General features: G+C 37.9%; 1 long non-coding RNA gene across 2 annotated transcripts; it reads left to right on the top strand.

The window, feature by feature from the left end:
- The first annotated feature begins 406 nt into the window (after nucleotides 1-406).
- On the top strand, nucleotides 407-11,014 carry LOC308185596. 2 transcript variants are annotated; one of them, XR_013943495.1, is made up of 3 exons: nucleotides 407-2,951; nucleotides 3,424-7,491; nucleotides 10,948-11,014. It is a non-coding gene; the product is annotated as an uncharacterized lncRNA (long non-coding RNA). The 2 variants fall into 2 exon arrangements; XR_013943496.1 differs by lacking the exon at nucleotides 10,948-11,014 and having other exon boundaries at nucleotides 407-3,101; nucleotides 3,424-5,783.
- The last annotated feature ends 791 nt before the right edge of the window (nucleotides 11,015-11,805 follow it).

Below are 11,805 nucleotides of genomic sequence, written 5' to 3'. Positions count from 1 at the left end.
GGACAGACTTCACTGAGAAAAGAGCAGCATGGTGTGCCCCACATCAGATAACTCCCATGTTAGTTCAGCATCATTTTTTTTATCTGTAGGAGACCAGACCCGTCAGTACTTGTCTTCACAGAACAACTGATTTTAAAATGATACAAACTTCATAATTAGCACAGGGTCTGAACACTCAGAATGTAAGCTTTCAAAAAATAAATAGGATGGCATAATTCATTTGCTGGAGATTGATTTTTTTTCGCCAACAAAAATCTGTCTAGGAGCTATTACAGGAATTATCTTGCTACTTATCTTCATTCTGTTTCAGTAACAGCACCTGTAATATTTTATTGATGTAACTAGCAAACCAGATGGCAATTTTGCTAAATCTTGAAGAAAAAAGTAATTGATTTTTATACAGTCATTGTGTATAACAACTTGAAAATATTAAACTGGATATGCATATTGACCGACTATGAATCAAGCCATCTTGTTATGTTTGTTGATAACCTACTGTACTATTGATTGTAAGACACTGCCTTATCCTCCTGAAACTCCTGAGTGTGGCCATATCTTTTCTGTGTCAAACTTCAGGAGATCGTTGGCAGAATCTGAAAGTTCTGTGTAAATTCTATAACCCTTGCAGATCCTACTGCAAAAGCCAAGCCAATTTTATTTATTCTATTACATGTTTAAAGCTAATTTGTTTTCTGGCAAAGAAAGTGGAATACATACACAGCCTGAATATTTTTTTATTTATTGAGCTCTTAATCTTCCATGGCCAGTCAGATTGCTTATTCAAACTAAGCCAGTTAACAAGGATACAAAACACAATTTTCTCACTTAAAACAATTGCTGTAACATGAAAAATTATGCTCAACTTTCTTTATCTCTTTTTACTGCTTCCTGACTCTTTCCCACAAAATGTGTTTATTTTCTCAGTAACAATATTTTAATATATCATCTGAAAACTAAGTAGTGAAGAATGTTTTCATTGCAGCAACATCTCATTTAGTTTCAAGATAGAGAAGTCTACCAGCAACCATTCTACCTTTATAAGCATGTAAGTTCAGGTATTTCCCACCCTCCAAGTATATAGAAAAGTTACTGGTCAGCTCTGATTAAGAAGTTGCAGCACTGGGCAGATTTGAAGAGAAAGCAGTCAGTCCTGTGTGTGTCCCAGAGATAACATTAAAGAATGAGATCCAGTACAATTGTCCATGCATAAATCAGAAAAGAAAATAAATGTGGTGGTACTAGTCTCCCTATCTACCCTCAGAAAAAGGCTTTAGAGAGAAATTAACCAACAAATCACAGAGAAAGCTGGCTTACAGAATTTCCCATGTTTTATTGCTTATAAAAATAAACCAGGGAAAATATTGCAATACTGCAACCTGCAACATTGTAGTATGTAGATAATTTGCAAATTTTAGAAGCTCTCTGTCCATAGTGAATGTAGAAAACACAAAGTCCACTATTACAAAGAAAATTCTGATAAAATAAAAGGAGTTATCTCACAATATTAGCAGATCTCCACAATTAAACTTGGAGTGGAAAAAGAAAAAAAAAAAAAGAGAGTGAAAGAAGAATCTGAAGGGTTTGCAAACCAATGCATATTCCCAGCTTTTAAGGTTTTTATTGTACAAAATCAAAAAAAAAAAAAAAAACAGAAAACAGAAAAAATACTATACAGAAAAATATAAAACATTGCTTTCCAAAATTACTGAAATTTCAAATACCTTAGTTACTTTATCTATTAATATTTATTTATTTATATATTTATTCATCCTGAATTGGGATATTTCTGTGGAGGTTTTTACAGTGAAGAACTGACATTTTAAAAACAGAGAACATTTTCAAGCATCTCTGGTCTCCAAACATGTACAGATCTGGAACAATTCCTTAGCCCTTAAGAATACATACACATGATAACACCATGTCAATATTTCTTATCTGTTATCATCTATTGTGTGTTTTCTGCTTTCTTAGACAAAAAAAAAAACACAGCTGTTTGTCCTGGTCCTGAAGAGCTCATGACGTACAAAGGTATTGAGGCAGGTCAAGGGAATTCCTGCAGCACAACAGACTAACATGAGAAGAATGTTTGCTTGTGACTGGACGCATATGCTCAATGCAGATTTTTGAAATGGAATTACTTTTTCTAAAGAATTCAGCACGCAGCGTGTTCCTATAACCTGTCAATGATGGTCAGCTATCCTCCTGCGGATTCCAGTTCATATTGCAGCCTGTTATGGTCCTGGAGGACCATGCCCCCATGTGCTGCAGCTGTCAGTGTGTGGAAGATCAAGATGTGAATTGCTGTGCTGCCTAGTGGGCCTGTTAGCCAGCCCAGACACGGTTGCCAGCACAGCCTCCACAGGCACATTACCCCTTCCATTTCCAAGAAGGAAGGCTAATACCGAAGGATAAAGCTAAGTATCTCACACAGCCGATGGATTACCATGATGCTCCAAAGCATCCAGCTACTAAATGAGACAAAGCTGTGAGGTTTTCACCAAAGACGAAGGCATTTAATAGCAATCTAATTCTTACGTTGCAGAGGTGCGGAGGGAACATCAGCCCGCTGCCTCCTACATTAATCCTCTAAGGAGGCAGCCTCAGCCAAGGTAAAACCAAAGACACCTTAATCTCCAGAGAACCCCAATCCCACCCGGAGGGCTTAGCAGGGCTTGGAGCCGCCGACCTGCGAGCAGGGCTGCAGGCAGCGCCTGGACCAGCGAGTTACAGCCCAGCCCGGTGCCCCCGCGGCTGCTGCCATCCCTGAGGCTCTCCTCAGGGCGCAGCCACAGCCGTGCTCCCGGCCTCCCTCCCTCGCTTCCTCCGGACCCAGACCCGGCCCCGCCGCCCGCCAGGTGGCGCCGGGCTGCTGCTGTGACAGCCACTGGTGCCCCCGGTCCGCGACGAGAGGAGGACGGCGGCAGCCCGTCCCGAAAGCCCTTCAGAAAGCGGTGAGGGGAGAAACCCGGCCGTGCCGTACCGCCCCGCGCCGCGTCCGGGGCCCGGGAGCGCCATTTTGTGAGCGGGGGGCAGCGGGAGGCCGCCCCGGGGGAGGCGAGGTTTTCCCTTGGCGTGATCCAGCGCCTGTTGTGTGTCTGGAGGTACTGATTCTGACACGGTGCTGGGAAAAAGACACCATTGTGGACGAAAGTTATGTTTCTGGGCTTTGCTTGCAAAGGGCATGATGTTCAGGGCCACCGCATACACAGGAGTACTGAAGGGTAATGGGGAGACCTGTGTGTGTGCGGCACTTGCATGCCTTTCTGTGAGCAGGGTGCCATGGCGTGTCTCTTTGATAAACATACTTAGCACGTTCATTTCCATTTCTGTGGAAAGCGTCAGTATTGTGATACAGACAGCTTAATATTTCAGCAGTAATTTCATGACCCTGTGGTGATTTAGCTGCCTTTTTTTTGTCTGTAGAAGAGAGGAGCACTATCAGACGTCCAACTCAAATGCTACGTCACGACAGAAAGAGGATTACACATAGAGATTACAGCTCTCAGCATACCACATAAGTATCTAACAGAAGCATTTCATATCAGAATTAGAACTGCTACTGGAGAATTCAGCGTTCGGGTAATTCGATGACTGTCCTGTAAGTCATGTCAGCTACAACTGGAACACAGCACGGAGAGGAAATCCATCAAGTGTCTGAATGCATGGATGTTTGTGTTGCTGAGTTAGCAAGGGCCTAACAATGGTGCATGATGTCACTTCTTATCTCTAACGCCTTTGCGGTAATCCACTGCTGCAGTTGCTGTGGGATCCGGACATATGGTAAAAACTCATAAAGGCAACAGTCCATAAGGTCAACAGACATATGTCTGAAAGGCCAAAAAGTTAATATGCTGAGAAGTCTGTAAACCAGGAAGCTGAAAACAAAGTAAGTATCAGGTGTGTTTCCAAGAAGGGAAAAAGGCACTTTTGAAAGACTGGTAAGAAATTTATTTCAAAAATGTTTTTGTTACTTTTTTTTTTTTTTTAATTCAGAACAAAGTTTGCATACAATTCTTTAGCTGAGTAAATATCATTAAAGAAACAAAACACAACTTCTTCTACCAAGAAGTGTGAGAGAGCTAGAAATAATATGTATGTCAGTAGTACATTAACTCTTTCTTAGGCCAGTGTATACTGTTTCTCACTGACTTCTGGATACTCCAAAGTGTTTGATCTTGCAGGAAGCAAGCACATGTTGAAAACGTCAGTATTCAGAAGTGCCGAGCCTATACTGTGTAAAATACAAATGTAAACACTATGTATTACTTCAGGAAAATTTTAATTATACTATGCTGTTTCAAACTAAGATATATTTTTAAACAAGAGATAGGTTGTTAAACCGAGAGGTTGTTAAATAATGTTAGAATCAGATTAATGCACATTCTGGCAGTTACAGAACACATTCACAATTAGCAGATAGTGTGGATAGCTGGCAAGATTTGTTGGTTTTCTATTGCTGCTTGGTTTGCTGGCTTCATTTTGGAATTAATCATGGAAAATGCTATAGATGTTATATTACAGAAGTAAGGAGAACTCTATATGGCAGCTTTACTTGTCTCTGACTTCACTTAGCCATGGTGTCCAAGATGCCAAATTGTGCTTCTTTTCCCACTGTCAGCATGTACTTCTGGTCTGATGCAGTGTCCAACAGCATTGAAATCCTCAGGCCTATTTGTCTTTACATTCCCTTTAATTCTCTTTTGTTACCTTTTTGTCTAAGTCCTCCTCTTTCATCTTCTTACCTGCAGAATGCTGCAACCAATCTTATCGCTCAGACTAAGAATAGAAGTAGATCACCTTGAAATGACTCCTCGGTCCTTTAAGAATACAGCTCAAAACCACCTCTTTCTTTCAGAAATCTATACGGATTTTCTGCAGTTTACCTCATGGATATAACCTTTAACTTGCCTCTCCAGCATCACTTCTTTTTTCTTTTATCTTTCTGTCTTCCTTTCTTTTTTTTTTCAACCTGCTTCCTCTTTTTTTTTTTTTTTTTCCCTTTACAGCCTGTGCAAGCCATTAATGTCATCGTTTTCTTCTCTACATTTCCTGCCATCTGTATCTTGCTAACTTAACACATCCCACCTTCTTTCAGACTGCATTGTATAACATACCCCTTTCCCCTTGTCAGTGCCTCTGGTTGCTTTCTGCCTTAATTCTATCTATACTAGAATAATTTATTCACTAAATTACATTTTATATGTTTTCTGCAGTCTATACCTTTTGTTGTTACTCTCAGTGTAGAGTGTTTTCTCTTTACAGATGATGGATTGAGAGAGAGGCAAAGTATGTTAATCACAAGCAATCAGGGCATTGAAACCGAGAAACATTTCACCAAAGTGGCTGACAGATGGCTCTGCGCTGTAGTCTGTTTATTTCATAGCTATCTCGCTCTTCCGTACTGTCCCTATCTTCCAAAAGTTGACTGGTCTTGTTACTGGGAGCAGAGGTCAGGTAACAGCTGTGGTGCCCAGTGTTGACACTGTTCCAAAGGTCATACTTTACAGTCTACAAATTACTGCTGTCAATAAGGGAGGAATGGGTAGGAGTTAGAAAAACTCAAGAAGGCAGTGGAGTGCTGTCCTAACATCCAAACAATTTGTTCCTGATTTTCCCATGGGAGTTTAGTCTCCTGGTGTTTTCTTGAACAAATATTCTGACTAGTACTGTGTCTACCTAGAGAACGTAAATTTTTCCAGAGAGATTGTTCCAGGGTAAGCTATTTTTCTGAACATTTTAATCAGAAAAAAAAAAAAAAAAAAACAGAATGGCCTTCAAGAAAATGGAAAGCTGCTTTACAAAAGTAGTATTTAAAGTAAAATACCGCGGTAAATTAAGCTTTTCCTATATTTCGTTGCTGTTGTGTGTTACACAGTATCCTAATGCTATATGCAGTACTGCCTTTAAAAGAAAGAACATCAGCAGCAGTTTTGCTATAGATTTGGTCTAACAAACTCTCAGTTTCCAAAACGTTGAAAAGTCTTTTTGAACATCTGTACTCCTTTCATCATGCAAATACCCTCCTACTGGTATAGTTACAGCTAATTCCCTCTGAATAATACTGCTGTATTCAGGAATAGTGGCATGACACTCAAGCTAATGGTCTATACATATTCTCAGCTTCACAAAGACATGAGGAATGATAGATTTTTACAGCTGTTGCCATTGGCATCATTTCTGCAGAGTGAACATGGTATCTTTTAGTGGTGTTTTTTTAAGAGGACTTGCTTTAGGACTTTGTATTTGTTTTCTTACATAAATTTTGTGTGCATTGTAGGTAGGTACTAAGGAGAGGTAAGTGATGAAAAAGGCATGATGTGCTATTTGCTGCAGGAAAGGAGTATCTCATTTTCAGTGCTTGTATCCATGAATAGTGATGTCCTTGTGACTCAGCACTGTTATACAGGAAATCACTATAAAATTTTAAGGAGCATATGTGAAAACAGTTACGTGTACCAGAAGTAAGGCGGTAATTTGTTTAAATTTACAACAAATACAAAGTTTACCTCATCCCTAATCTACTGTAAATTTTAATTATATAAAATTCATTTATAGTCAAAATCTGTTTGCGAAAGTTATAGTTCATTTGGGCAAAGGAGCGGGGTGATGCAATACTTCATAAGGTCGTTAGCTTCTCCAGCAGTTCTTAGAACAATTTTTAGTAATTCCATTCCTTTTCTTAGGATAGCCTAGCAAAATAGTTTCAGAAGGATTATTTGCCCTTGTTTTTCCTGCAGATTATGCAAATCTTAAAAGATGTGGAACCTCCCCCAAAGAATCTATAAAACACATGGAGTACTGTCATCATTTTAGCTATGTGACAGTCTGCAGAGCCTTGCTTGTTTCTTTTCATCTGAGGAGAGAGCTTATGCTTACCATACCAGGAAGAGGTGTGTGTAGGTGGGCTTGCACTTTTTAGGCCTTCAGAAGATACGGGGGGAAGTATAATAATAGCACTTGAAATTTAGACTTTGTTTAACTTCACACAGCTTTGCAAGAGAATCAGGTGGCGCAGGGAGATTTTTTTGGCAATTTTATTTGTGTGTGTAAATCATACCAGTCTGTCTTTTGGTCAGTATACTCTGAAGCAAAACTGGGGATACTTTTGCTGTAATGTTTTGTAAAAGTGCCCAGTATGTCTTTTTATGAGGTAGTGTGGGTATCTGAAGGAAGATATCTGAAGCCAATCTTCATATAGTTAAGTTTCTCTTCAAGAAGCTCATTTAAAGTGGACTCTGATATACTGAACTCCTCTTAATAAAACAGAGATTTTTCTTAAACAGTATTTTTTCTCCTTAAGCCATTTGCTGCAGGTGTACTTGTGTTTTCTTTTGAAGAAACTGAGACTATTGTTGGAGCATGACATTTTCAATGACCATTTCTATTTTTTGTGCTTATAGAGGGCATTTGACCTTGTTATAATGCAACCTGGGATATGCAGAAAGGTGTTTTTCAGTCCAGAGAGAAGATGAGCAACAATTGTTCACAGAGGTAAAATGTCATATGAGAACTGTGGTAAAATAAAATAGTATTTCATACAGATCCTTCATGTCTTACTTTTTATTTTTCTCTGTCATTATAAATAAAACACTGTACTAGATCTTGTTTTAAAATAAACCTTCAGACAAGTAACACAATTATTCCATCTGGTATGTTGCAAGCACTTTAGAAAAAGTGATGCAAATTGTGATGTATCTCAAAAAAACCTATGTAAATTACACATAAGCACGTACACATGCAAATGCAAGTTCATATCATGAACAGACTTATTCAGCACCCCAGCTGTCAGTGTGATAATGGTTAAAACTTACATTAAACAAGGGAATTCATTTTAAAAATGATGCTGTCTAGCTGAGCTGTTCTGTCCTACCCCTGTGCTTCACAACAGGACTTCTCTAAAAATTTTCTCGGCTCTCCCGTCCAGCTTCATAGATAAAAAGGAAAAGCAAATAAATCTTCACTTGTTCCCTCAAAGGTGAGTTGTACAAATGGGAATGACCTTGCAGAAGCAATGTGAGGTCAGATCTTTCCATTGGCATTACTGTATCCAAATGTGTCACAAAACAGAGCACAAGTTAGAGCTATTTGAAGAGTTGTGTTCTGCCACCTGGCCCAGTAAGCCCAACAGGCACTGGCGCTGACTCTTGAAGGACTGTGTTCATGCAGGACCAGCATAAATAAAATGGTCTTACAGCTTTCTGTATTACCTTGGCAAGCAGTAGAATTTCAATGCATTTGGACATGAGACAGCATCTGAGAATCCATGGCTACTTTTCTTATTTTTTCCTGAGTGGATCATATGTTCACTTGATGTTGTTGCTGTAGTGTGCATTTCCAGTAATGTAGACAAAAATGGAAGAGAATTGTGAATTTCAAGGCTGGCAGGGGAACAGGAAGATGACAGAAACAATACTGAATTTGCACTATTTTATAATACTGAATTTGCAATGCTGTAAACAGCATTGTCACAGCAGTATTCACAAACATTCTCACCCAAGTGACTTTAGCTTTTCTTTTCACCTTTGGCATTCCTCAATTGTTGTAAAGGATCTCTCCTGGAATTTCCATTATCCACTTATCCTCTACACTTGGATTGCCTGTCAGCTATTGCTGCCTCTGTAATACATTTAAGACAGAAGTTTGACATTTGAACTACTAGCTGTGGTTGTGGGCAATCTGCCTTGTTCTTGGTCTAAAGGAGCCACAGATTAAGATAGCTTTGCAGCATCTGGATAAGCATTGCCTTTCCCTGCATGGAACATCCATCTTTAGTGTGACCACACTTACTGGTTTGCTGAACAGTGCAAATTTGCATAGATTATGTGAGTCGATAGAAGACAGATTATACTTCTGTTTTGGGAAAATCTTTTGCTTTCCTCATCTGCTCAAGGATTATTGTCTTATGCTTCACATTCATCTCTTCTCCCTACCATAATGCTAGCTATGGATGAGAGATGGGTTTATTTTTAAACAAAGAAATATCTGGAAATCATTCAGCTGATGGGCATTTCCCTGTAACAAATTCTGGGTCTGAGTGTTTCTAACTTCAAAGATTTATTTAAATTCAAGCATGGGCTGTGCCTCCCTGAGAAAAACAAACTGATATAGCAGAAAAATGTCATACAATACATACAGGATTGGTTTAAAATTGGTACCAATGAGAAAGGGATTAGGTACAAAATTTTGATCTTTCATTTAAAGAAGCGTGGTCAGTCTATTAACTAAATTACACCATACTGTTTAGTGGGCAAATAGTTTTGTTCCTTAAGCCATTACAGGACGTGAAAGTTTTTATGGAGCTAGGAAAAAAAAAAAAAGGAATGAAAGGGTATGTGCAGTTTTTGGCTTATATTACACATTATTCTTGTTTAAAGAGAATAAAGCATTGATTTAAGTGACAGAGAACAGAAAACATGGGACAAAAAACGTTAAAGCCTGCTTTGATACCAAGGTGATGTTAACCTTGAATTTCAGTGTTTCTGCTCTCCTGACACTAACCCTTGAATCTACAGTCCCAATGCCTATTGCTAGGACGAAATGAGTGGAAGATGGACACTTTTAAAATCCCACTCCTCATCTCCAGTCTTTGCTGGTATATTTCCAGTGTTACTTTCTGTTAATGTCATGTCTTCTTCTTACATGTAATGATGTCCACCACACAAACAAGAATTGTAGCCATTTGAAATCTCAAAAGCCACAGGAGAAAGAGATCTTAGTGTTTTATTGGATTCAGACTCAAGAATCTGTGCAACCCTCATGGGAGAATTTTACTCCTAGTAAACATGCATTATTGAGCTGGGCTTTAGCCATTGAACTATTTTATTTGAAAAGCCTAATTCTGTATTTGTGTTACTACTGGCTGCTGAAGAATTTTTTTTTTTTTTTTTTTTTAGAGCAGGGGGTTGCATTCAATGCTGGCTTCTTTATTTCCTCCATGGTGACAGTTTAATTCAGCATTTCTTCTGTGTAATTACATTGTTATATTCAAATATATAATTTGGTCTTTTGTGTTGTTCTGGTCATTGCTGTCTTGGATACCAAGTCAGGATTTCTGTAACCTGTTTTTCCAAATGTCCTCTCCTGGTGAGCAATGTATGCAATACCCTTCAGAGCATTTTGACAAAGAATATTAGGTACATCAAGGAATTTCTGATAAAATAACATCGTGTTTAATATTAATGTGTTTACTCTATACCATATTTGCAGAACTCCTAGGTCTGCTTTGAAATTTACTTGAATAAATAGTTGATAAAAGAAGTAATAACTTACGTGAACAAACTCCAGAATACCAAATGGAGAAACAGAAGCTTATGTCACTGCAGTTTCTCCAGATTGGTCTGCATTTTATACTCGAGATTATTAAGAATTATTCATAGAGTCATCATTGTATTTCATGCTGGTAACAAGCTTGATTTGGAAAGACTTGGGAAAATACACTTGTCTTTTCTGTACCTACCTTGTTAACCTTAATTTGAGTGGCAGCTACTAGTAAAGTCTGAGACAATTTAAAAACTGAAGTAGCGTCAACCAATCATATGAAACAATATTCATCAAAATGTGCCACGAAGATAATTCATCAGATTTTACAGGATAGCTAAACCCACCAGGGTGTGTGTGTGTATGTTTATGTGCACAATCTGCTGAAGCTGAAAAAACAACTGCTTGATGAGTGTTTCTTCCTTTGTACCAGCCTACCCACTGAGCTGGTAATTATTCTTGCTTTTTATCTAATCATTGTAAGACAGCAAACAATCTTTTCTCCTGCTCTCCTCCTTCACAAATTACATACAAGAAAGTCTCTGTATTCTGAATCCATTTTTAATTTTCTCCTATCCATCACAATTAATTTTAAACATTTTAAATTATATATACAGTAATTAATGCTCTTGAAAAAATAACACTGTTTTTATGAGATAGTTATACTCATCTCTTATTCCATTCTAACAGGCAATGGTCTGAGTAAAAATCCGTGAAAGGTAAAGGAAATATCATGTGTGTTCAATCAAAGTATGTCAGACGATTCAGGAATGCATTAAAGAAGAAATAGCTAATCCCTTACTTCCTTCAAACACAGCAAGTTGATTATACCAATAACACTGAAAGGAAGCAATGACAACTTATTTTAGATTCACAACTCTGAACATTTAATAAAATATGATTTTACAAATCACAAGGCTTGAATTTCAAGGGAGCCTATATCCCACAGTCTAAAATCCCATGTAGTGATACTAAATCCCATTGAATTTCCCTTTAAAAATATTTTTTCTCAAGTCATTCAGTATGGACATAATTTATTTATAAATAACTTAGTATACAAAATCCATGTCACCTTATAGTGGAACATGTATACCTGAATGAAATGTATATATTCTAAGTTCTTCCAAACAAAGGCAGTTCATTTTCTCTGTATTTGTACATAGCACAACATTACCAGGGCACCCAAGCTCATTACACAAACATAATAACAACAGCAGCAGCACCATTAATTTTGTTCTCCATGAGGTAAATTATATTTCTTCAAAATTTTATACGTTATATTTTACAAAATATCATATATGCAATATATAAAATGTATTAGAAAAAGTCTCTGGTAGTAGTAGTAGTGTATACTCCTAGAAGTACATTAGGATTAGAATGCAACAGATTATTACTTCAATCAAATGGGAAAATGCATGTGACCCAGAAAATAATACTTATATATTCTAACAATACAAAAAACAACTCAGGGAAAAATGATGCTGAGAAGGGTTCGTACAGTTCTATGAAACTGAGAGCTTCTGTTATTGGAACACTGATTCAAGACGA

The sequence above is a fragment of the Anser brachyrhynchus genome (genome assembly GCF_964034855.1).
Source record: "Anser brachyrhynchus genome assembly, chromosome: Z".
NCBI lineage: Eukaryota > Metazoa > Chordata > Aves > Anseriformes > Anatidae > Anser > Anser brachyrhynchus.
Note: the sequence above shows the minus strand (reverse complement) of the source record. Positions and strands in the feature narration are given on the sequence as shown.